This window comes from Hyla sarda, chromosome 7, assembly GCF_029499605.1.
Source record: "Hyla sarda isolate aHylSar1 chromosome 7, aHylSar1.hap1, whole genome shotgun sequence".
Lineage (NCBI taxonomy): Eukaryota > Metazoa > Chordata > Amphibia > Anura > Hylidae > Hyla > Hyla sarda.
The window spans coordinates 175,314,383-175,341,095 of NC_079195.1; the positions used below are offsets into that span (position 1 = coordinate 175,314,383).

The 26,713-nt window shown below is 43.2% G+C and overlaps 1 protein-coding gene across 6 annotated transcripts in view; it reads left to right on the forward strand.

Annotated features, from left to right (window-relative positions):
• Positions 1–18,073: 18,073 nt before the first annotated feature.
• The window catches only part of ZMIZ1 (zinc finger MIZ-type containing 1), a 348,947-nt gene continuing 340,307 nt past the window's right edge, over positions 18,074–26,713 (forward strand). For 2 of the 6 annotated variants that reach the window (XM_056531360.1, XM_056531359.1), the window contains exon 1: positions 18,102–18,329. The gene's annotated coding sequence lies outside the window, so the exon portion shown is untranslated. The other 4 variants (XM_056531356.1, XM_056531357.1, XM_056531358.1 and 1 more) reach the window with 3 other exon arrangements.

Consider the following 26,713-nt stretch of genomic DNA (forward strand, 5'->3'; position numbering starts at 1 on the left):
CGAACCCATCTCTTGGTCTGATCACTGTCCCATTCTCCTCTCTTTCTTTTCCTCCCCCTCTTCTCTTCGGTCCTTCCCGGTAGTCGATACAGAAGTGTGTAACCGAGTACTTTACCACTAATGAGGGTTCGGTTTCCTCTCAGGCAGTCCCCTGGGAAGCCCACAAGTCTGTGGTCGGTGTACGTGGGCACTGTATTGCGCTGGGTGCACGGCTCGCTCCCGGGAACTCCACGCGGAGATTTCTCGCCTCAAAGCTCTCTTACTTACTGCCCCATCCCTTTCCCTCCTACGGCGCTTGGTGGCCACTCGGGCACAGTTGGGCGACCTGGCCTTGCATAGAGTCGAGCGGCAATTATTGTTTGCCAAACAACGGTTTTATGAAAAGGGCAATAAGGCACATACAATGTTGGCCAGGCACCTGCATGACCGTACGGTTGCTCAATCCCCCTCTGCTTTGAAGGATTCCTCTGGTGTTCTTCACTACCACCCTGCTGATATATCCCGCCTCTTTGTTGACTATTATACTAACCTTTACTTGCTCTCCTCTCAACTTCCGTCCATTCTGGAGGAACGAGCAGTGGCTCTTATCTCTCTAGATGCGGCCTCCCCACTCTATCAGAGCCGACCGGGAGGTTCTCAAATCCCTACCTGCTGGTCGCTCCCCTGGCCCGGGCGGCTTCACGTATTTATATTATAAGACTCTCTCCTCTGTCCTTGTGCCTAATGTTGTCCCTCTTTTTAACTCTTTCATGGGGGGGGGTGAGGAAATCCCTCAGGCCTTTTTACACTCTTTGATCACCTTGATACCTAAGCCTGGCAAGGATCCTCATGATTGCTCCAGTTATCGACCTATTGCCCTTCTTAATTCAGACCTTAAACTGTTTTCAAAGGTGTTGGCAACTAGGCTTTGTGCCTTTCTCCCCTCTCTTATCCACAAAGGATCATGTGGGGTTTATCCCCTGCCGTCAGGGTGGGGACAACACCAAGAGGGTCATAGATCTTGTGGACTTGGTCAATCGGAGATCTGAGCAGGCATTACTTCTTAGCTTAGATGCTGAAAAGGCGTTTGATAGGCTGGGGTGGCCCTTTCTTTTTGCTGATCTCCAGAAATTTGGTATTTCAGGCAATTTCTTGACTGCACTGCAGGGTCTCTACTCCTCCCCCACTGCCTCTCTCAAGCTTCCTCATGCTCCCTCTCCGACTTTTCCCTTGTTCAATGGCACCCGTCAAGGCTGTCCACTATCCCCTCTAGTTTGCCCTCTGTATTGAGCCTCTGGCTGCCATGATTAGGGGAAACCCGGACATTGCAGGCATTTCTTTACATGATAGGGAGTTCAAGATATGCCTATTTGCTGAAGATGTTCTTCTTACGCTCTCCCGACCCTTGCTTTCTCTCCCTAATGTGTACAGAGCTTTACATGAGTATGGTGTGGTCTCCGGGTACAAGGTTAACCTTTCTAAGTCTGAAGCCCTCCCTCTCAATCTTCCCATCTCTACCTCCACTCTCTTGCGCTCCAACTATTCTTTTAAATGGTCCCCATCGGTTATTAAATACCTGGGGGTTCATATTACTTCTTGCTATTCCTCTCTGTACTCGGCTAACAATTTTCCGCTTTTTCGAGAACTCTGTGCCCTCCTAGAAAAATTGAGAACTCAATACATCTCCTTCTTTTGGCATATCGCGGCGGTAAAAATGACGATCCTCCCGAAGCCTCCCTATTTTTTCGAAACATTACCGATTCGCGTGCCGTTATCTGCCCTCCATTCTTTTCAATCAGCCATTTTTAGTTTCATATGGGATGGGAAGAGGCACCGCCTACCTATGTCTGTAATGATGGCTAGTAGGGCATGGGGGCCTTGCGGTCCCGGATGTAATTAAATACTATTGGGCTGCCCATCTGCGCCATCTTGCGGCTTGGTGTACCTATCATGCATACAGCCGCTGGATGGAGTTGGAAAAACGTTGGTTAGCCCCCGTACACCCCAACACTTTTCTCTGGTCTCCTCTGGCTTATACTGTCTCTCTCTCCCCTCTACTGGGCCCCATGACTTTTACTAAATATGTGTGGGGTTACTGTTCTGTGAAGTTTCAATTGTCCTCCCCCTCCTCCCCCCTGCACTCCTTCCTTTACCATCCTGGTTTTTCTTCCGGTCTGTCTACTGTAATGGTGCGGGAGTGGGGTTTTAGGGGTCTTTTCTGTTGGGCGGATGTAGTTGACCCTCTTTCCCGTTCCCTCCTGCCCTTTGACCCTCGTCTGAGCGCTTTCACTACCTGCAACTATGACATTATATGTCGTCCTCGATTGGGTCCAGGTAGTTTCCCTGCCTACTGGGTTTGAGAGACTGTGCCGTGGTGGGCCTCAAGCGAGGGGCCTCCTCTCTGATATTTACTTCCTTCTTCTCCACCCTCCTGGTGGGACCCCTCTTGTCCACCGTTATATGGCACGTTGGGAGACTGCACTTAATACTACTATCACCCTTCCTCAATGGCGGATAATCTGGGACAGGGCCTCGAGGGCTTCGATCTGTACGGCATATAAGGAAACCCAGTACAAACTGATAATGGGCTGGTATTATACTCCTGAACTGTTGAATAGGCTGAACCCAGATATTCCCACACAGTGCTGGCGTTGTGGGGTGGGACTGGGTACGTTGTTTCATATTTTCTGGTCATGCCCCCTTTTAACGGAGTACTGGTCTAGAGTCCGGGGGTTACTACATGATGTTTTGGGTGTTCTGGTCCCACTAGACCCTCGTATTTACCTTCTTCATCTCTCCTACCCTTCCCTGTCCAAGAAACCCTTAAAACTCTTTCAGCATGTTGTCCTGGCGGCCAAGACCCTCATAGCCAAGTATTGAAAGAAAACTCTCTTCCCCCCTGACTCAGCTTTACTCGCCCGTATACGTGAAATCCGGAATTCCTGACAACTTCCCTCAATAATTCTATTCTCCTATTACTCTCAGTCTGGGAGCCCTGGGATCACTTTACTGATCGTCAACCGCCTTGACTTCTTCTCTCCTCCTTTTTCCTTTCCTCCCCCTTTCTCTTCCCTTTTTTTTTCTCTCACTCTTTGCCCTACCCTAGGTGGCTGTTGTATGTTGTCCTTGTATGTCTACTGTTAGTCTCCCCCCCCCCTCTTTTTGTTGTGGTTCTTGCAACCTTTAAGTCTGATATTGATGTTGCATGGGGTTACGTTGGCCCAGGCTGTTTTTTGACTACTACGGTGGTCCTAGGTGTCTCTTCTTTTGGCACTTGAGGCCTTCCATGATCTTTAAACCTTTACGGTCCTACCTTGGCCTTGCCTTATTCTTGTTCTCTCATTGTATTGTACTGATTACCACTGGGGATCTGGCCCCTGTGCTTTTATTGTATTTTCCAGGTTGTGTTGGATAGCGGTCTTTGTGACACCATTTTTTTTGTTATTTTTTTTTTGTCTTTGACTTTATGTTTCTGAAAAACCTTTAATAAACATTACAGTTTAAAAAAAAATAACACTGGGATGCTTTTACCTTTCATTTTGAGAATGTTTTTTCGTGACATATTCTACTTTAACATAGTGGTAAATTTTCGGCGTTACTTGCATCCTTTCTTGTGAAAAATCCCCAAATTTCATGAAAATTTAGAAAATTTGGCATTTTTCTAACTTTGAACCTCTCTGCTTGTAAGAAAAATGGATATTCCAAATAAATTATATATTGATTCACATATACAATATGTCTACTTTATGTTTGCATCATAAAGTTCACATGTTTTTACTTTTTGAAGACATTTGAGGGCTTCAGGCTAAGTTTCTACTTACAGTAGTGAAGGAAAAAATTGTATCTAAGGAATTGTATCTTTTTAACCCCCTAAGGACCAGGCCATTTTACACCTCAGGACCAGAGCGTTTTTTGCACATCTGACCACTGTCACTTTAAACATTAATAACTCTGGAATGCTTTTAGTTATCATTCTGATTCCGAGACTGTTTTTTCGTGACATATTCTACTTTAACATAGTGGTAAAATTTTATGGTAACTTGCATCCTTTCTTGGTGAAAAATCCCAAAATTTTATGAAAAAATTGAAAATGTAGTATTTTTCTAACTTTGAAGCTTGTAAGGTAAATGGATATTCCAAATAAAAAAAACATTTATTCACATTTCCAATATGTCTACTTTGTGTTTGCATCATAAAATTGGCGTGTTTTTACTTTTGGAAGACACCAGAGGGCTTCAAAGTTCAGCAGCAATTTTCCAATTTTTCACAAAATTTTAAAACTCACTATTTTTCAGAGACCAGTTCAGGTTGGAAGTGTATTTGAAGGGTCTTCATATAAGAAATACCCCACAAATTACCCCATTATAAAAACTACACCCCCCAAAGTATTCAAAATGACATTCAGTCAGCGTTTTAAACCTTTAGGTGTTTCACAGGAATAGCAGTAAAGTGAAGGAGAATATTCACAATCTTCATTGTTTACACTCGCATGTTCTTGTAGACCCAATTTTTGAATTTTTACAAGGGGCAAAAGGAGAAAATTTATACTTGTATTTGTAGCCCAATTTCTCTTGAGTAAGGACATACCTCATATGTCTATGTAAAGTGTTCGGCGGGCACAGTAGAGGGCTCAGAAGCGAAGGAGCGACAAGGGGATTTTGGAGAGTACGCCACATGGCATACCATTTTGGAAACTAGATCCCTTGAGGAACGTACCAAGGAATAAAGTGAGCCTTAATACCCCACAGGGGTTTCACGACTTTTGCATATGTAAAAAAAAAAAATTTCACTAAAATGTGTGTTTCCCCCCAAATTTCACATTTTTGCAAGGGTTAATAGCAGAAAATACCTCCAAAATTTGTAACCCCATCTCTTCTGAGTATGGAGGTACCCCATAAGTTGACCTGAAGTGCACTATGGGCTAACTACAATGCTCAGAAGAGAAGGAGTCATATTTGGCTTTTTGAGAGCAAATTTTGCTCGGGGGGCATGTCGCATTTAGGGAGCCCCTATGGTGCCAGAACAGCAAAAAAAAAACACATGGCATACCATTTTGGAAACTAGACCCCTTGAGGAACGTAACAAGGAATAAAGTGAGCCTTAATACCCCACAGGGGTTTCACGACTTTTGCATATGTAAAAAAAAAAAAAAAAAATTCACTAAAATGTGTGTTTCCCCCCAAATTTCACATTTTTGCAAGGGTTAATAGCAGAAAATATCCCCCAAAATTTGTAACCATCTCTTCTGAGTATGGAGGTACCCCATAAGTTGACCTAAAGTGAACTATGGGCGAACTACAATGCTCAGAAGAGAAGGAGTCATATTTGGCTTTTTGAGAGCAAATTTTGCTCAGGGGGCATGTCGCATTTAGGGAGCCCCTATGGTGCCAGAACAGCAAAAAAAAAAAAACACATGGCATACCATTATGGAAACTAGACCCCTTGAGGAACGTAACAAGGAATAAAGTGAGCCTTAATACCCTACAGGGGTTTCACGACTTTTGCATATGTAAAAAAAAAAAAAAAAATTCCACTAAAATGTGTGTTTCCCCCCAAATTTCACATTTTTGCAAGGGTTAATAGCAGAAAATACCCCCCAAAATTTGTAACCCCATCTCTTCTGAGTATGGAGGTACCCCATAAGTTGACCTGAAGTGCACTATGGGCGAACTACAATGCTCAGAAGAGAAGGAGTCATATTTGGCTTTTTGAGAGCAAATTTTGCTCGGGGGGCATGTCGCATTTAGGGAGCCCCTATGGTGCCAGAACAGCAAAAAAAAAAAAACACATGGCATACCATTTTGGAAACTAGACCCCTTGAGGAACGTAACAAGGAATAAAGTGAGCCTTAATACCCCACAGGGGTTTCACGACTTTTGCATATGTAAAAAAAAAAAAAACGTTTCACTAAAATGTGTGTTTCCCCCCAAATTTCACATTTTTGCAAGGGTTAATAGCAGAAAATACCTCCAAAATTTGTAACCCCATCTCTTCTGAGTATGGAGGTACCCCATAAGTTGACCTGAAGTGCACTATGGGCTAACTACAATGCTCAGAAGAGAAGGAGTCATATTTGGCTTTTTGAGAGCAAATTTTGCTCGGGGGGCATGTCGCATTTAGGGAGCCCCTATGGTGCCAGAACAGCAAAAAAAAAACACATGGCATACCATTTTGGAAACTAGACCCCTTGAGGAACGTAACAAGGAATAAAGTGAGCCTTAATACCCCACAGGGGTTTCACGACTTTTGCATATGTAAAAAAAAAAAAAAAAATTTCACTAAAATGTGTGTTTCCCCCCAAATTTCACATTTTTGCAAGGGTTAATAGCAGAAAATATCCCCCAAAATTTGTAACCATCTCTTCTGAGTATGGAGGTACCCCATAAGTTGACCTAAAGTGAACTATGGGCGAACTACAATGCTCAGAAGAGAAGGAGTCATATTTGGCTTTTTGAGAGCAAATTTTGCTCAGGGGGCATGTCGCATTTAGGGAGCCCCTATGGTGCCAGAACAGCAAAAAAAAAAACACATGGCATACCATTATGGAAACTAGACCCCTTGAGGAACGTAACAAGGAATAAAGTGAGCCTTAATACCCTACAGGGGTTTCACGACTTTTGCATATGTAAAAAAAAAAAAAAAATTCCACTAAAATGTGTGTTTCCCCCCAAATTTCACATTTTTGCAAGGGTTAATAGCCGAAAATACCCCCCAAAATTTGTAACCCCATCTCTTCTGAGTATGGAGGTACCTCATAAGTTGACCTGAAGTGCACTATGGGCGAACTACAATGCTCAGAAGAGAAGGAGTCATATTTGGCTTTTTGAGAGCAAATTTTGCTCGGGGGGCATGTCGCATTTAGGGAGCCCCTATGGTGCCAGAACAGCAAAAAAAAAAAAACACATGGCATACCATTTTGGAAAATAGACCCCTTGAGGAACGTAACAAGGAATAAAGTGAGCCTTAATACCCCACAGGGGTTTCACGACTTTTGCATATGTAAAAAAAAAAAAAAACGTTTCACTAAAATGTGTGTTTCCCCCCAAATTTCACATTTTTGCAAGGGTTAATAGCAGAAAATACCTCCAAAATTTGTAACCCCATCTCTTCTGAGTATGGAGGTACCCCATAAGTTGACCTGAAGTGCACTATGGGCGAACTACAATGCTCAGAAGAGAAGGAGTCATATTTGGCTTTTTGAGAGCAAATTTTGCTCGGGGGGCATGTCGCATTTAGGGAGCCCCTATGGTGCCAGAACAGCAAAAAAAAAAAAAACACATGGCATACCATTTTGGAAACTAGACCCCTTGAGGAACGTAACAAGGAATAAAGTGAGCCTTAATACCCCACAGGGGTTTCACGACTTTTGCATATGTAAAAAAAAAAAAAAAACGTTTCACTAAAATGTGTGTTTCCCCCCAAATTTCACATTTTTGCAAGGGTTAATAGCAGAAAATACCTCCAAAATTTGTAACCCCATCTCTTCTGAGTATGGAGGTACCCCATAAGTTGACCTGAAGTGCACTATGGGCTAACTACAATGCTCAGAAGAGAAGGAGTCATAATTGGCTTTTTGAGAGCAAATTTTGCTCGGGGGGCATGTCGCATTTAGGGAGCCCCTATGGTGCCAGAACAGCAAAAAAAAAAACACATGGCATACCATTTTGGAAACTTGACCCCTTGAGGAACGTAACAAGGAATAAAGTGAGCCTTAATACCCCACAGGGGTTTCACGACTTTTGCATATGTAAAAAAAAAAAAAAAAATCACTAAAATGTGTGTTTCCCCCCAAATTTCACATTTTTGCAAGGGTTAATAGCAGAAAATATCCCCCAAAATTTGTAACCATCTCTTCTGAGTATGGAGGTACCCCATAAGTTGACCTAAAGTGAACTATGGGCGAACTACAATGCTCAGAAGAGAAGGAGTCATATTTGGCTTTTTGAGAGCAAATTTTGCTCAGGGGGCATGTCGCATTTAGGGAGCCCCTATGGTGCCAGAACAGCAAAAAAAAAAAAACACATGGCATACCATTATGGAAACTAGACCCCTTGAGGAACGTAACAAGGAATAAAGTGAGCCTTAATACCCTACAGGGGTTTCACGACTTTTGCATATGTAAAAAAAAAAAAAAAATTCCACTAAAATGTGTGTTTCCCCCCAAATTTCACATTTTTGCAAGGGTTAATAGCAGAAAATACCCCCCAAAATTTGTAACCCCATCTCTTCTGAGTATGGAGGTACCCCATAAGTTGACCTGAAGTGCACTATGGGCGAACTACAATGCTCAGAAGAGAAGGAGTCATATTTGGCTTTTTGAGAGCAAATTTTGCTCGGGGGGCATGTCGCATTTAGGGAGCCCCTATGGTGCCAGAACAGCAAAAAAAAAAAAAAACACATGGCATACCATTTTGGAAACTAGACCCCTTGAGGAACGTAACAAGGAATAAAGTGAGCCTTAATACCCCACAGGGGTTTCACGACTTTTGCATATGTAAAAAAAAAAAAAAACGTTTCACTAAAATGTGTGTTTCCCCCCAAATTTCACATTTTTGCAAGGGTTAATAGCAGAAAATACCTCCAAAATTTGTAACCCCATCTCTTCTGAGTATGGAGGTACCCCATAAGTTGACCTGAAGTGCACTATGGGCTAACTACAATGCTCAGAAGAGAAGGAGTCATATTTGGCTTTTTGAGAGCAAATTTTGCTCGGGGGGCATGTCGCATTTAGGGAGCCCCTATGGTCCCAGAACAGCAAAAAAAAAACACATGGCATACCATTTTGGAAACTAGACCCCTTGAGGAACGTAACAAGGAATAAAGTGAGCCTTAATACCCCACAGGGGTTTCACGACTTTTGCATATGTAAAAAAAATAATAATAATTTTCATTAAAATGTGTGTTTCCCCCCAAATTTCACATTTTTGCAAGGGTTAATAGCAGAAAATACCCCCCAAAATTTGTAACCCCATCTCTTCTGAGTATGGAGGTACCCCATAAGTTGACTTGAAGTGCACTATGGGCGAACTACAATGCTCAGAAGAGAAGGAGTCATATTTGGCTTTTTGAGAGCAAATTTTGCTCGGGGGGCATGTCGCATTTAGGGAGCCCCTATGGTGCCAGAACAGCAAAAAAAAAAAAACACATGGCATACCATTTTGGAAACTAGACCCCTTGAGGAACGTAACAAGGAATAAAGTGAGCCTTAATACCCCACAGGGGTTTCACGACTTTTGCATATGTAAAAAAAAAAAAAAACGTTTCACTAAAATGTGTGTTTCCCCCCAAATTTCACATTTTTGCAAGGGTTAATAGCAGAAAATACCTCCAAAATTTGTAACCCCATCTCTTCTGAGTATGGAGGTACCCCATAAGTTGACCTGAAGTGCACTATGGGCTAACTACAATGCTCAGAAGAGAAGGAGTCATATTTGGCTTTTTGAGAGCAAATTTTGCTCGGGGGGCATGTCGCATTTAGGGAGCCCCTATGGTGCCAGAACAGCAAAAAAAAAAACACATGGCATACCATTTTGGAAACTAGACCCCTTGAGGAACGTAACAAGGAATAAAGTGAACCTTAATACCCCACAGGGGTTTCACTACTTTTGCATATGTAAAAAAAAAATAAAAAAATATGTCACTAAAATGTGTGTTTCCCCCCCAAATTTCACATTTTTGCAAGGGTTAATAGCAGAAAATACCCCCCAAAATTTGTAACCCCATCTCTTCTGAGTATGGAAGTACCCCATAAGTGGACGTCAAATGCACTACGGGAGCGCTACAATGCTCAGAAGAGAAGGAGTCACATTTGCAAATTTTGCTGAAATTGGGGGGACATGTCGCATTTAGGAAGCCCCTATGGTGCCAGGACAGCAAAAAAATAAACACATGGCATACTATTTTGGAAACTGCACCCCTCAAGGAACATAACAAGGGGTACAGAGAGCCTTAACACCCCACAGGTGTTTGATAAATATTCATGAAGTGGGATGTGAAAATGAAAAATTAGATTTTTTTTTTACACTAAAATGCTGGGGTTACCCCAAATTTTTCATTTTCAAAAGTGGTAAAAGGAGAAAATGTCATTGTAAATGTGTAAATACATTTCTTTGGAGTAAGTACATACCTCAAGTCTGGGCGTAAACAGCGTGCACACCGGTCTCAGAGGTGCCGGAGGTCAGTCAGGGTCCTTGAGCTTTGGCTTTCTCCTATGGAGCCAGAACAGTGGGACCCCCCCCTCAAGGGGCATTACATGGGGTAAATAACTGGGGTACACTAAGTAACTAAAATGGGGTACAGTGGGACATAAAATTATAAAACAGATCATGTTCCCAGAATGATGACCCAGAGCACAGCCAAAACAAAAAAATATGCCCGCCCCAAACCCTATGCTCTGAATCATCATTCTGGAATGATATATGTGTGGCCGTCCCTAACTTGTTGCCTCAAATGCGCACCCGCTCAGGTGGAGAGAGAGCGCTGCGCATTTGAGGCAACATAAAAAGTCCCCGATGATAGTGACTCAGTGACCCATGACCCATTTTTTATAAAAAAAATTAAAAAAAATACCCCCAGAGGTCTTATCAGTTTTTTTTTGTTTTTTTTTTGGATTAAATATTTTTTTGGGCAATTTAGTGGTTTTATGGGGTTAAAACTTGGAATGTACTCTGGACTTGGTACATTTGGGTCAAATTGTGGAAAATTAAAATGAAGAGGGAAAATTTTGAACTCCATGGAAGTGTGATACTCCTTGAAGCAATCCTTAATGCAGAGGCCCGGATTATCTGGGCAAGTGTCACATTGAGTGGTGGTGTCCTTCTGAATCCCCCTCTTGTAACACACTCTGCATCTTTTCTGGGCTCGTCCCTTCTTTCCAGTGTGGGGGACCTCACCTGGAAAGTGTTGGCCTGGGTCGATCCTGGCACCTTTTACTTCAGTTTCTTGGGAAGTCCGGCCTGCTCTTTCCCAGTCGCCAAAGATCAGGACCTTTAGGACTTCTTGGAACTGGAGGAATGTCCCTGTGTTGCCAGCGCACTGGGACAGTACAAAAGAGTTGTACATGGCAACCTGTACCATGTAGACCGCAACTTTTTTGTGCCATACCTTTGTTTTCCGCATGGCGTTATATGGCTTGAGGACTTGATCAGAAAGATCAACTCCCCCCATATACCGATTGTAGTCCAGAATACAATCGGGCTTGAGGACCGGTGTTGTGGTACCTCGCACAGGGACAGGTGAGCTGCCGTTGCCATGAATAGTGGTCAGCATAAGGACATCCCTCTTATCCTTATACTTGACCAGCAACAGGTTTTCATGGGCAAGGGCACGGGACTCACCCTTGGGAATAGGTGTCTTAACAAAATTTAGAGGGAGGCCTCTCTGGTTTTTCCGCACGGTCCCACAAGCGGACGTTGATCTGGCGGCAAGGGATGTGAAGAGAGGGATGCTGGTATAAAAGTTGTCCACGTACACGTGGTAACCCTTATCCAGCAATGGGTGCACAAGCTCCCAAACGATTTTCCCGCTAACACCCAGAGTGGGGGAACAATCTGGGGGTTCTATATGGGAATCTCGTCCCTCATACACTCTAAACTTGAGAGTGTACCCGGAGGTACTCTCACAAAGTTTATAGAGCTTCACGCCATACCGCGCCTGCTTTGAGGGAATATACTGGCGGAAGATGAGTCTCCCCTTAAAACTGATAAGAGACTCATCAACCGAGAGCTCCCTGAGGGGTACATAGGCGTCCAAAAATTTGGCCCCTAAGTGATCGATGACCGGCCTCACTTTGTAAAGCCGGTCATAGGCGGGATCACCTCGGGATGGACATGCCGCATTATCTGCATAATGCAGGCATTTCCAAATGGCCTCGAACCGCCTCCGTGTCATGACCATACTGTAAAGCGGGGTCTGGTAGGGGACGTCCCCGCTCCAGTACTGTCTGACACTTGGCTTTTTGACCAGGCCCATATGCAGCAAGAGGCCCCAAAATGTCCTCATTTCTGCTGCATCAATGGCGCACCATTCATTGGACCTGGCCAAAAAAGAATGGGTGGTGGGCGATGAACTGCCTGGCGTACAGATTCGTCTGCTCCACCATGTGATTGACAAAACTGTCACTGAAAAAATAACTGAAATAGTTAATTTCAGTGAATCCAGAATTGTTAATACGGATTCTGGAGTCGCCAACAAACTCCGGAACCCGTGGCTGATAACCCTCTGGGGGTCTCCAGACAGGTTCACCGGAAGGGGGCTCCGGTAAACTTGTCTGGGGGGTCGGACTCCTAGTACGAGCGGCATCACCACTCGCACTAGTGCCGGCCACTGGGCCACTATCATGGGGGGTGCGTGGCCTCGCCTGGCGGCGTCTCCGCCGCCGTGCAGGGGGCTCATCATCAGTACTAGATGATGAGGAGGACGATGAAGAATACAGAAATGTTGGATCTTCAGTGTCCTCACTGACAGATTCGGAGTCGGAAGCAACAAAAGCGTATGCCTCCGCTACCGAAAATGCCCGGCGAGCCATCGCCTTTTTTCTACGGTGGTGGTGGGGGTGGGGGGGTGGTGGCGGGGGGGGGGGGGGGTTTGGTAGTGTGTGTGTGTGTGTGTGGGGGGGGGGGGGTTATGTACTGTGTGTGTGCTTGGTGTATACTATATATAACGGTGTGTGATTAGAAATCACACACCGTTATATGGGGGGGGAAAAATGCTGCAGCCCCAAAAAAATGGGGGGGGCTAATGCAGCGCCCTGAACCCCTAATAGGGCCCAGGTCACACTGAAAAACTGCAGAAGACCCTTGGGGACCTATTAGGGGGTCGGGGGGGGGATTTTTTTTTTTTAAACTTTTTTTAACTTTATTTTTTACTATTTACCCTACCTTTCCCTGGGCTGTATGCTTTCCCTGATCTATGTGGGGCTTCTTTTCTTGTCTAGGGGCTCCGATCTTGGCAGAGGGGGCGTCCCGGTCTTCCTCCAGCAGCTCTGACCGGCCAATAGCAGTGATCCTGTGAATTCACATGCGATTTGCGGCGATCGGCGACATGGGGGGGGGGTCTAATGACCCCCCCTGGGCATTTGCACGGGATGCCTGCTGAATGATTTCAGCAGGCATCCCGGTCCGATCCCCGCCCGGCGGGGACCAGAACTGCCCATGACGTAAATGTACGTCCTTGGTCCTTAAGACCCAGGGTGTCGGGACGTACCATTACGTCATGGGTCCTGTAGGGGTTAATAACAAAATTTTTAAAACATTTTTAAAACAGGGATCAATTTATGTGTGCGGGCAGAGCACAAAAAATGTAGCCGACAATAAAAATGTAGTGTGTGTATTTTTCACTTTTTTTTAAACATTTTTAGGTAGTACTACTACTCTCAGCATGGAACACACTGTTCCATGATGGGAGTAGTAGTATCTGTACAAATTGACAGATCGCCCCGGGTCCGTTGCGATCCTTTTGTATAATGTATAGATGCAGCCGGCCGCTCTTCTATGGTCCTCTGCACTGCCGTATATACACCTATTCATATTTCCCACAGAGAGCTGTGATTGGCCAGAAGGTTCCAGCGAATCACAACTCTCTGTGGGAAATATGAATAGGTGTATATATCTATACATTATACAGGAGGATTGCAGTGGGTGTCAGGAGTGACATCCGCTGTGATCTTTCCTTAACTGCAGGTACTATTGCTCCCAACATGAAGCACACTCTGCTCAATGCTGAGAGCTGTAGTATCTGCATTAATAGACAGATAGCAACAGGTGTCAGAAGTTACACTCGCAGTGATCTGTCTATTAATGCAGGTACTACAGCTCCCAGCATGGAGCAGAGTGTGCTCAATGTTGGGAGTAGTAGTACCTGCAGTTAAGAACAGATCACAGCGGGTATCACTCCTGACACCCGATGTGATCGTCCTATCTGTTGCAGAGATGCGGAGCGGCTCTATACAGCGCTCTACACCGGCCAGTGATAGAACATCACTATTCGCCGCTGAGAGCAGTGATCTGCTGCAACCATCCGGCCAATCCCCAGTCTGGGCGGAAAATATGAATGAGCGGTATTCTATTCACATCACTGGCCGGAGTATAGTGCAGAGATGCGAGCGCTGTATAGAGCAGCTCTGCATCTCTGCAATATTATGGATGATTGCATTGGGTGTTAGGAGTGACACCAGGGGCGATTAGTACAGGTACTTCTACTCCCATCATGGAACAGACTGTTCCGTGCTGGGAGTAGTAGTACTACCTAAAAAATGTAAAAAAAATTAAGAAAAAAAGTGAAACACACACACTTTATTAAAAATTAATTAAAATTTTGTTATAAAAAATACACATTTCGTTAAATACATATTTTTTTCCATCACTACTGCATCCTTTTTTTTGGGGTACAAAAAAAAACACCAAAGGCGCCAAAAATGCAATTTCCACTCAAATGCAAAAAACACCAAACACAGGAAAATGTTGAGGCGTTTTTTCTGGCGTTTTTTGGGGCCACAAAAAAAAAATAAAAAAATAAAAAGCAATTTTCAAATTTCTAAATTGGAATTTTTTCAGGGACTAGTTCAGTTTGAAGTGGATTTGGATTTGAGGGGCTTTCATGTTAGAAATACCCCATAACTGCCCCCATTATAAAAACTGCACCCCTCAAAGTATTCAAAATGACATTCAAAATGAAATTCTACATCTTCATTTTTTATACTCGCATATTTTTGTAGAGCCATTTTTCAACATTTTTACAAGAGGTAAAATGAGAGAAATCCCCCCAAAATTTTTAACCCCATTTCTCTCGAGTAAGGAAATACCTCATATGTGGATGTAAAGTGCTCTGTGGCTGCACTAGAGGGCTCAGAAGGGAAGGAGCAACAATGGGATTTTGGAGAGTGAATTTTAGCTGAAATGGTTTTTGGGGTGCATGTCACATTTAGGAAGCCTCTATGGTGCCAGAACAGCAACCCCCCCCCCCCCCCCACATGGCATACTATTTTGGAAACTACACCCCTCAAGGAACGTAAAAAGGGGTACAGAGATCCTTTACATCCCACAGGTGTTTGACGACTTTTTGTCAAAGTCGGATGTGTAAAATGCTGGCTTTTCCCCAAATTTCACATTTTTACAAGGGGTAATAGGAGAAAATGCCCCCCAAAATTTGTAATCCAATTTCTTCTGAGAATGGAAATACCCCATGTGTGGACGTCAAGTGCTCTGCTGGCGCACTACAACGCTCAGAAGAGGAGTCACATTTGGCTTTTGGAGAATTTGTTTGGAATGGAAGTCGGGGGCCATATGCGTTTACAAAGCCACCATGGTGCCAGAACAGTGGACCCCCTACATGTGACCCCATTTTGGAAACAACACCCCTCACATAATTTAATAAGGGGTGCAGTGAGCATTTACACCCCACTGGCGTTTGACAGATCTATGGAACAGTGGGCTGTGCAAATGAAAAATTAAATTTTTCAGACGCATGTGGGTATTTATTGTTTTGCGTTTATGTCACAACCACTGTAAAATCAGCCACCCCTGTGCAAATCACCAATTTAGGCCTCAAATGAACATAGTGCACTCTCACTCCTGAGCCTTGTTGTGCGTCCGCAGAGCATTTTACGTCCACATATGGGGTATTTACATACTCAGGAGAAATTGCGTTACAAATTTTGGGGATCTTTATTTCCTTTTACCTCTTGTGAAAATGTAAAGTATGGGGCAACACCAGCATGTTAATGTAAAAATGTATCTTTTCTTACACTAACATGTTGGTGTGGACCCCAACTTTTCCTTTTCATATGGGGTAAAAGGAGAAAAAGCCCCCCAAAATTTGTAAAGCAATTGCTCCCGAGTACGGAAATACCCCATATGTGGCCCTAAACTGTTTAATTGAAATACGACTGGGTCCTGAAGTGAGAGAGCACCATGTGCATTTGAGGCCTAAATTAAAGATTTGCATAGGGGTGGACTCAGATGCAAGCGTTACAATTGGCTCCGCTATCAAAAATATTCTACACTAGTGATTCCCAAACAGGGTGCATCCAGCTGTTGCTAAACTCCCAGCATGCCTGGAGGGTCAATGGCTGTCCTGAAATGCTCAGAGTTGTTGTTTTGCAACAGCTGATGGTTCCATTTTGGAAACACTGCTGTACAATACATTTTTCCTTTTTATGGGGGGGGGGGGAGGAGGACAGTGTAAGGGGGTGTATATGTAGTGTTTTTCCCTTTATTATGTGGTAGTGTAGTGTAGTGTTTTTAGGGTACATTCACACGGGCAGGGTTTTGTGGGGAGTTTCCCGCTAGGAGTTTGAGCTGCGGCGGAAAATTTGCCACAGCTCAAACTTGAAGCAGGAAACTCACTGTAAACCCGCCCGTGTGAATGTACCCTGTACATTCACATGGGGGCATGCCTCCAGCTGTTGCAAAACTACAACTCCCAGCATGCACTCACAGACCATGCATGCTGGGAGTTGTACTTTTGCAATAGCTGGAGGCACACTGGTTGGAAAACCTTGCATTAAGTTACCTAACTCAGTATTTTTCAACCAGTGTGCCTCCAGCTGTTGCAAAACTACAAATCCCAGCATTTACTGATCGCCGAAGGGCATGTTTGGAGTTGTATTTTTGACAGCCTTTTGCTGTTCATGCATTTTGGGAGTTGTAGTTTTGCAAGATTTTGAAAGCCATGGCTTGGAGACCACCACACAGTGATCTCCGAACTGTGGCCCTCCAGATGTTGCAAAACTACAAATCCCAGCATGTTCATACAGCAAACTGCTGTGTGGGCATGCTGGGAGTTGTAGTTTTGCAAGATCTAGAGGGCCACAGTTTAGAGACCACTGCACATATGTTGCTAGGCAACTACTCACCTCCTGCAGCTGAATTGCCGAACGCAACGCAAGCTGGAGCATCGCCGCCCGCCGCTGATCGGTAAGGGACCTGTCCACATCACAGTTCCCCCGCTCTGCCCGGACCGACCAATAGCAGGGATCGGTGGTGTCTTGGACACCCATGATCCCCCTTATTTTCCGGGTCACCGGAGACCCGTATGACCCGGAACCGCCGTAGATCGCCGGTCTCAGGTCCCCCCTCAGCACTCCCCGCCTCCCGTTGATGGTCCGTTGATAGCCGCTAGCTGGTTGGGGACAAAAATTCCATACCTGTACGCCCTGCGTACTTTTATAGGACCCCAAAATTTAGTAAAAAAAAAAAAATGTCATAGTCTCAACATACTGCAAACTGCAACTGAGCCCAAGACTGCAAAAAAACAATGATATGGCTCATGAGGCAGCATGATGTGACCACATACCCTTATAACAGTGTTTACCAACCAGGGTACCTCCAGCTGTTGCAATATTACAACTCCCAGCATGCCCTGACAGCAAAAGGCTGATTTGCCCCATGAGGCAGCATGGTGTGACCACCTAGCCTTTAGCTGTTGCAAAACTACAGCTTCCAGCATGCCCAGACTGCCTTCGTCAGTCAGAGCATGCTGGGAGTAGTAGTTTTGCAACAGCTGGAGGCACCCTGGTTGGGAAAATCTATATAACCCATGAAGCAGCATGGTGTAGCCACATATCCCTATATCAGTGTTTCCTAACCAGAGTACCTCCAGCTGTTGCAAAACTACAACTTCCAGCATGCCAAGACAGCCAAAGGCTGTCCGGGCATGCTGGGAATTGTAGTTCTGCAACAGCCGGAGGCAGCCTGGTTGGGGGAAACACTGATTTAGCCCATGAAGCAGTATGTGGACTACAACAGCTATTGTAGACTACAACTCCCAGACTTCTTTTGGCGGTCCGGGCATGATGGGACATGTAGATTTACAACAGCTGGAGGCACTCTGGTTAGGAAAACACCGCCCTATGGTATGCTATGCAGAGAGCACTATCCCCGGGTGTATGGTCTCCTTTAAGCGCGTGGGATTCCCCGGTAGAAAGTGATGCGGTTGCGGCTGCACATGTGGACGGAGTATACGAGGTGTATTGCTCCACCATTCACCTGCTGCTGCTGGAAGGAGGCGGAGGAGGATGTGCTGCTCCGTCCAGCTCCAGTCCTGTCATCCTCCTCCAGTCCAGGCTCGGAGCAGGCGCACAGCCCGGGTTTTCCCGCCCACCGGCAGGCATGGTAATAGAATAGGCTATGTAATTTGACACTTCAACTTACTGTGCTCCCTGCTAGTTGATTCACTTACTCACCCACTAACACTGAGCTCCTTTTACTGTCTGTGGGCTAAAAAGGGACGGAAAGCGCCAGGAATAAGGGGGAGGAAGTGCAGTGCCAGGCTGAGCTGTGCCCACCACACCAGGGGATATTGTGCATGTGCTGACGGGGCTGCCACATTGCCCGCTCTCCTGCCTTCAGCTGGTAAGTTTCCTCTCTCTCGCTCTCTCCTTACACCTCAATGAGAGGTTCTCACAAACAATGGATCATGGAAGGATTGTGGAGGATCCTGTGGAAGGAAGGACACGTTGTCTGTGTGTGCACTGAGGGTTGTTGTGGTGCTGGTAGTGGGCATGCCAGGTATTCAGCACACACACACCAGATCTGGTGCCATGGGGTGAAGTTTCCACTTGGCACATTGTATCTATATAGAAGGATGGGATTTTTATTTATTTTTGCTCTTTGTTGTGATGCGGAATACAAATGATTGTGAGCCCAGTGGGCAAGCACCCCCTCCCCTCCCCCTCTCAATTTACATACATTTTGTGCATGGTGCAAGGAAGATAAGTGATTAACCCCCTGCTTTCCAATGAATACTCCATATCTGCCTGTGTATTGATCACAATGGTTACAGTGTGATTTGCCAGCATTCTATAGGATGTGCCTTGTGCCTACAGTGTCTCATTGTGTTTATGTTTTATTGATACACAGTAGTTGTTGTTGTTGTTTTCACAATAAATGGTGGCAATGGTTCCACTCCTGAATATTTAATGTTTTTTTTGCGGATATTGTGGCTTTGCTGCACAATATAAAGCACAACTAGATAATTCCATGTACAGAAGTCCCAGTAAACTAGCACAAGAGGAGAAAGGGATTTGAAAAAGAACTCTGCTTTCTTAGCCCTGGGAAGGGGGAGGGATTCCTACCAGTGTGTGATTTAGCTGCCTCAAGAAATGCTCCCTTTAAAACACTTAAGGAATGTCTACTGTCCTACACCCCCTAACCCTTATATTAATAGATTTGTCTATTCTCAATGGAGAAAATACCTTGGAAAAAAGTTTCATCTACTCTTTAAGTTGTAAAGTGATTTAAAAGTTCACTGGCAGACATAAACCCCCATTGGCCTGCACTTTCTAACTTTTCTTTTACCAAACTAGCTGATGTTACTGGTGTATGTCCTGAAAACCCTCCCCTAATGTCTGCAGTCACTGCCTGGATTTGTTTAACCCTGTGTGCCCTGGGAAGCCATTCACTAAAATGCTGCAATTAGGATTCTCCCTCCAACCATTCCAATACTTAGATTTTCCCCAGTTGATAGGTGTCATTTATAAACCCATTATATGGCTACTATGTGTATGGTCAGGGCCACAACATTGTCTGCTAATTTATAATGATAGTGTATCTGTGGTTTCTTTGGTTGTTAGACCTCACAGCAAAAGCAATATGCATTACTTTACCTTATTAGAGAGCAGCTGGATCACACTGTTATTATGCTAATTTAGTTCAAAGAAGGCAATACTGCACTCATTTATTGTCAATTTTTTTTATTGTTTATTTTTTGTGTTTAAAAGTCATATAACAAATGCATAATATTTATGTATATTTGTATTTTTATTATGTATCAAGTATATTGCATACAGTTTGTCCACTTGACATTTCACACACTTCTTGCTTGCGGTGCAGAGCTGTAGGTATGATGTACAGTACCACCATAAGACTGCATTACCGTCTGGTTGAGCAGAGTGGATATTCTTGTGCTTCAGTTCATAATCTGCAAAAGGCTTAATGGTTCTATGGTGCCAAAGGAATTGCTTTTCTCCTTTTACTTCGGTAGACCTCAGTGTAGCTGGTGTTCTGACTGCTTTTTCAAAGCCTTGACATGAGAAAGGAGGATTTAACTTGGCAGCCTGAACAAATGCTCTTTCAGAGGTATCCAAAGAGATGGTATGAGAGCGGTGAAGGAGAATAACCGAGTATATTAAATATATATAGATATAAAAAATATATATATTAGTGTGTAATCTACTCACGTGGTGTGATAGGTAATGGACACTGAGCAGAAGGTTCATACATTTATAGTTGTGTTTATACCTAATTTATTAGCTTGTAAGCACCTTCTATTTTACAATGTTGTTTGACTTTATTTGAAAGGAAATAGACTTTGGAATCCATGCTTTACAGTACCATTCTGCCCAGAATTGTCTACTGTGTTGTAACAGCGTATTTGGACAACCATTATTTTTGGAGGTAACATCAGCAGCAAAATTCATGTGAATAATTTAATAAAATTATGGTTTTCAAGCTAGAGTACTTTCCCATCTATTTGCATGTGGGCGATTTAGATATCTGCTTTTGTGGAATTTGCTGTCAAGGGAGTATTATTGTTCATATATATGAAAGTTAGGTTGGGTTCACGCCACTTTAAGTCTGACATGTGGATACTAAAGTATCAGGCACTTTTACATAGTTGCTTTTTAAATAAGTATTTTTAAGGCTCTGTTCACATCTGCATCTGGGGCTGTGTTTGGAGTCTCCATTGCAAATCCCTTCAAATCTAAAGGGAAAAGCAGCACTGCAAGCAGTGTTGTTCTTCCTATCAAAATATCGGACCCCATCATAAGTCTGTGGAATCCATGGGGCACCACTGGTATCTTTCGGATGACAGATCCATAAGTGCATTGATATTGCCGTTAAAAATGTAAACTATGTTGCAGATGTGAACACAGCCTAAGCCAAAACTAGGAATTGACCCTTAACACAGAAAAAATATATAATGGAACAATTAGCTGTGTTTGGGTTTGGGCCAACTCCTGGTTTAGGCTTATAAATAATGATCAAAATGTTGCTGTATAAAATTGACCACACCATAAGCGTTTTTTGTGCCATATATATGTCATTAACGTTAGACGTCAGTGATCGGTCAGAATCCATCTCGTGGCATATGTTTGCATATGGAAGGGGATGATAAAAAGTATCCTATGGCCAAAGTATTACAAATGTATCTTTTTGTTTTTTGTTTTGTTATGTTGTGTGGAAGCCTCCAAAATATAAAACCATGGCCTAAAGGCAAACCTCATATTTTGTTAGTATACAAAAGAAGTGTATAGCCCAAACTTGAACAGAGAAATCCAAGCAAGCAGATGTTTTTGTTACTACAATCAAAAATAAATAGTAAAATGACCGATTTGTTTTTATTTGTGCTGTGCATGAGTTTCTCTTCAGAACAACACTATTTGGCTACTGTGACACTTACTAAGAGCCTCAGGCCTGGCTGAGAAAGCTCAATGTTTTTTTGTTTTTTTTTTCCCATTTTTTTTTTTTTTTCCTACCCCCCATTCAGGCTTGGCAGACAGGTTTTGGTGCTGTGCCTTTTTGGAGGCTGGGTGTTTTTGTTTTATTGTGGCATCAATCTTCTGTGGAGAAGGGGGAGGAGAGACTGGTGTTCACTGAGCACTGATTCAGGTTTATGAATGACAGAAGACTTGTGCTGACCCCCTTTTTTTTTTCCTCCTTGTGTTCAAGACTAGGATGTTGAAACACCAGCCTCCAGACAAAAGGCACATTGAGCAGCAAGGTCTGCAGCAGAGCACGTGTGACTTGGAGGCTGAATAGGGGGGTTAACTGAATTTAGCAATGTGTTCCCCTGGTTTAATATGCTGTGGAAGAGTAAACAAGCTTGGCAACTCATCTGCATAGTAGCCAGGAATACATGAGAGTATTTTGGAAATGTTTTGCAAATTGTTGCATCCTTCTTGTCAATATATACTATATATTCATATATATATAATTTATTTATTTATTTTTTTAAATAACCAAACTGTATCCTAGTCCAAGAATATTCATTTGTTGAGAGGTCTTTTCCCAGTGTATTGCATGTAAGCATTCTTCCTCACCATTTATATTCTAAGTAAACAGTGTTACGCTTCTTTTGCAATGCTGTCATGGAGCTTGGTGTCTCACTGGCAATTTTATAATCATTATTTGTTGAAGATAAATTGAGATATACAGTGGTCCCTCAACATATGATATTAATTGGTTCCAGGAGAACCATCATATGTTGAAGCAATCATATGTCGAGTACATATGTCTATGTAAAAATGGTAATTGGTTCTGGGGCCTTGGAACCATTGTATGTTGAATACATTTCTCTATTGGAAACTGCTAATTGGTTCTGGGATGACCATTGTATGGGGAGTGTTTAACAAACCAGGGTGCCTCCAGCTGTTGCTCAACTACAACTCCCAGCATGCATGTACAGCCATTGACTGTCTGGGCATGCTGAGAGTTATAGTTTTGCAACAGCTGGAGGCACACTGATAGGGAAACATTGATGTAAGGGGTGTATAGTGTGTATATGTATTGTATGTGATATGTGACATCGCATACAGTACTGTACAGTTCTTTAAATACCTTCAGGGGGGACAGAATGTCCTCCATTACGATCCTGCCGACTACAGCTCTATAGGAAAGGAAGGGGAGGGCAGCCAGCAGCTCATTGGATGCCTGCAGCAAGATGCTGCATGTTATTGGCTATGGCTGCACTGGGGGGCGGGGCTTACACGGAGCTCACAGTGGAAGCCTGTATGAGTTAGCAGGACAGCATGTGAGTAACAGGAGGCAGAACGGGGCACACGGGGCACATTAAACAACGATCTGTCAGTTGCTGAAGTTGTCAGCGCTGTCAGATAGCTGTTTGTACGATGGTACGGACACACAGCAGCATCATATGTCGAGGCTGTCTCAACATACGATGGGCTCTGAGAGGCCATCATATGTGGAAATGATCATATGTCGAGGCCATCATATGTCGAGGGGTCACTGTATATGTGTGTGTGTGTGTGTGTGTGTGTATATATATATATATATTATAGCAATAGGCAATTAAAGGGATTCCTGTTTACAAGTGGAAAGTGGCTACAAAAAGTTCCTCTTGCTCTGGAGGACTAAACTTGTCAGTGTATTACATGGAAAGGCCATTGATTTTTAAAGAAAGCTGTAATGTTAACTTTTTTTTACTGTGGTGGTGCTGCATGGATTTGCTGTAATGTTTTCCCATAAAATATAGCTGATTGGTGAAGTATCAACAACAGAACTTCCTGTGATCTGTTTACTATTGGGGGACCCTTTTATAAGGTCCCAAGAAAGGACATTGGCTAAACACTGGGTAGACACTGAGGTGTCTAAACACTTAAATAGAAAGCCGGACATCTATAGTGGGCCTTTTATCTGCATAAGTCACCCATTACTGATCAACGGGGTGCTTCCCCCTGGCATTCCTATTGAGCCGTAGTTCAGCACAGCTGTGGTACCGAGATGTACAGAGCCGGAAGCCTTGGCTCCATACCCGGAGTAGTGGCTGTGCCTTCACTTCAATGGAAGATGAGCTACAGTAACATGGAATGGACGCTACACATTGCACTAAGCTGAGGGGTTCCAGCTCCATGCATTGTGTATATTCAGGAACCATGGCTGTGCTGAACAGCAATGTACTGCCTCAGTCAGTGGTTGGCTAAGCAGGCACTTCTTGCAGGTAACACCCGTCACAGCATCGATGGCATCACAAGTTGCTGCAAATTTGTTGGCTACACATCCTTAATGCGAATATCCTGTTCTACCACATCCTAAAGGTGCCCTTTTGGATTAAGATCTGGTGAGTGTGGAGGCTATTGGAGTACAGTGAACTCATTGTCATGTTCAAGAAACCAGTTTGAGATTATGTGAGCTTTGTGACATTGTACATTATCCTGCTGAAAGTAGCCATATGACTGTGGTCATAAAGGGATGGATGTGGTCAGCTACAATCGGCAGGTAGGCTGTTGTGGATTGGATGTGGTGTGCATTCGTAGAAGGTATAATACCTTGGTTGTAACAAGTGGTTATTTGAATTACTGTTGCCTGTCATCTCACACCAGTCTGTCCATTCTCCTTTGATCTGACATCAACAAGGCATTTTTGTCAGCAAAACTGCCACTCCCTGGATATTTTAATCTTTTTTTGGACCATTCTTTGTAAACCCTAGAGATGGTTGTATGGGAAAATCTGTTTCTGAAATACTCAGACTTGTCTGTCTGGCATCAACAACCATACTTCTTTTAAAGTCACTTAAACCCCATTTCTTCCCCATTCTGATGCTCTGTTTGAACTTCATCAGGTTGTCTTGACCCTGTCTATTTCCTTGATGCATTAACCTGCTGCCATTTGCTGTTTATGATACCACTAGGCAACACCTTTTTAAATATTAAGGTCTAGAAAAAGTGGTTGCATAATGTTTGTACCCAGGACATTTATTGTTTAAACATTGGGTAAATTTATCCCTATAGTAGGTCTAATTTTGGTGTTTTGTATGTAAAAAAAATTGGATAACGAATAATTTCCTATAATTAGGTAAAATACTGTTCATGCATGTACTTCCAATTTTACATGGATGGAGGCCTGTTACTGTCCTTTACTTTTCCTGTAGATGAAAAATACAGTGTTGTACAAAGCATCAGCAGAATCTTACTGCTGTATGCATGGGCCTTTATTATTATGTTAGCATGTATGTTAGCATAGTGGATTTTGATGGTACATTTTGGAGTATGTATTGTACAGTCATTGAAAAAGTCTTGACTCCTATGGCTCACTTTACTTGAGTTCATATTCCTGCTTCTAAATTTATATGAACTCCTCTTAATTTAGATTGTCATTTTATGTTTACTGTAAATTATGTAATTTTCTTTTAACTATAGGGTCAGTGTTATTTACATGTTCTGCTGTATAATAAATAATTTCTCTGTACAGCCTACACTGATTATATTAGCTTAGCGTGTCTCTATAAGGCACTGAATTTTCCACCAGAAGCATTGTGGTAGTGCATGGCACTGGCCAAATGTAGGATGCAAGTACGTGCACATTTCTACGTGTGTTTTTTTTTTTTTTTTTTTTTGCGGAATGCAAACAATAAATATGCTCTAATGCAAATCACTGTTCTATGGATGAACACCAATAGAAACAAACTCAAAAAGTTAGGATAAGTCCACATAGGATGTAAATGCTGTGGATTTCATCTGCAGATTGATGCCAGTAAAATCGAAAGTTGAGAAAATAGCATGCAAGTGGATGGGATTCCAAATAACATCCACATGCTATGGATAATTTTCTGTATGGAAATTGGCCTGTAGGACAGCAATCTGGTTCTGCGGATTTTGCAGGTACTAGTCACCGTACCAGTCTTCTGCTACTCCTGATGCTTCCATAGTTCCCTAAAAGTCTGTTTACCAGGTTTTAGCGATGACATGTGTGACCAGTCACTGGCTGCAGTAGTGTCCATCATTGATGGGGTCAAGAGAAAAGAGACAGACACCTCTACAAACAACCCTTGTGATTCTGTGGAGTCAGTTTATGCCTTCCAGATAGATCTTGCCAGCTAGCTACTTACTTGTCTGTATGTATAAGGGTTAGCTACTACGTATGCTCGCCATCTTGTAAGTGGATGTCACTGTATGACTATTGTATATCTGTATTTTGGGGTATGTTCATTTGTTCCCTTTTTTTATTGCATGGTCTTTGTTGTGCATTTATGACAAACTACACCTTTTTATATTTCTTTTATTGAAGAAAAAAAAAATATAAATAATCGTTTTTTTACAACAAAAAAAATAGACTGGTAAAGGACCATGCAAGACATGGGCCTGGGACTAGTAAGGTGAGTATGTAGTTATTGTATCTTATACAGCTGTTAGAATCTGCAGACAATCTGGTGCAGCATGTGAACTTCCCTTAGGCACCAGAAGCAAATGGCTGGGTGGATTAGGTACCTGGCTTTCAAGGCATGTAGGCAAATACAAAGGTACGGGAACCCAACCCCCATAAAAGTGCAAAATTGTGTATGAAATGCCACCACCATATGAAAACGGTTTACTATTACAAGCCTGGGTTTGTCCTGGGAGGGTCTGTGGTCATCTTACTCTAAGAAGTGGCAGGTCTGTAAACCCTACTCCTCCTCCCCCTAGCCTGCGGTGTTTCTCCCCTGGGGAAATCTCTGAAATGTGACCCTGCAACCAGCTGTCTGTTGTGTGGCTGAGAATCAGGTCTCTTTCTGCTTCTTCACTTTGGTTAGGGTTCTGCAGGCCAGCCAGTGTCATGCAAATAACCTTTCTTTTTGCTTGCTGGATTACACTATAATGTAAGGAGTGAGGTGTGACTTCTCCTGGTCTAAAAACACATATTTGGCCAGAGCAGAGCTCTGTGGTCAGTCACCTGCAGACCCTGGGCACCGAAATGCATCTTGTCTGTATTTCTGTGGGCAGTGGTGTCCCTTATGCGGTGTTTGCATCAGACATCTAGCCAGAGATTAAACATACGTGTATGTATATATAATATATATATTTGTGTATAACTAGTCTCCTGTGATATTTATATCATATGCATCTTTATTGCAAGACATTTTGTGCATATGTCGTTGTCTGTATGTCCTATTTAGTCTGGATACCATATAGTGTTATTTTACATCAGCACTAATACAATAGTGATCAAAGTGCCCATATTCCTAGGTTATTAATGCTTACGTTCCTGCTTAGAGTAACTGTAAGGTTATGTTTTCTATTCTG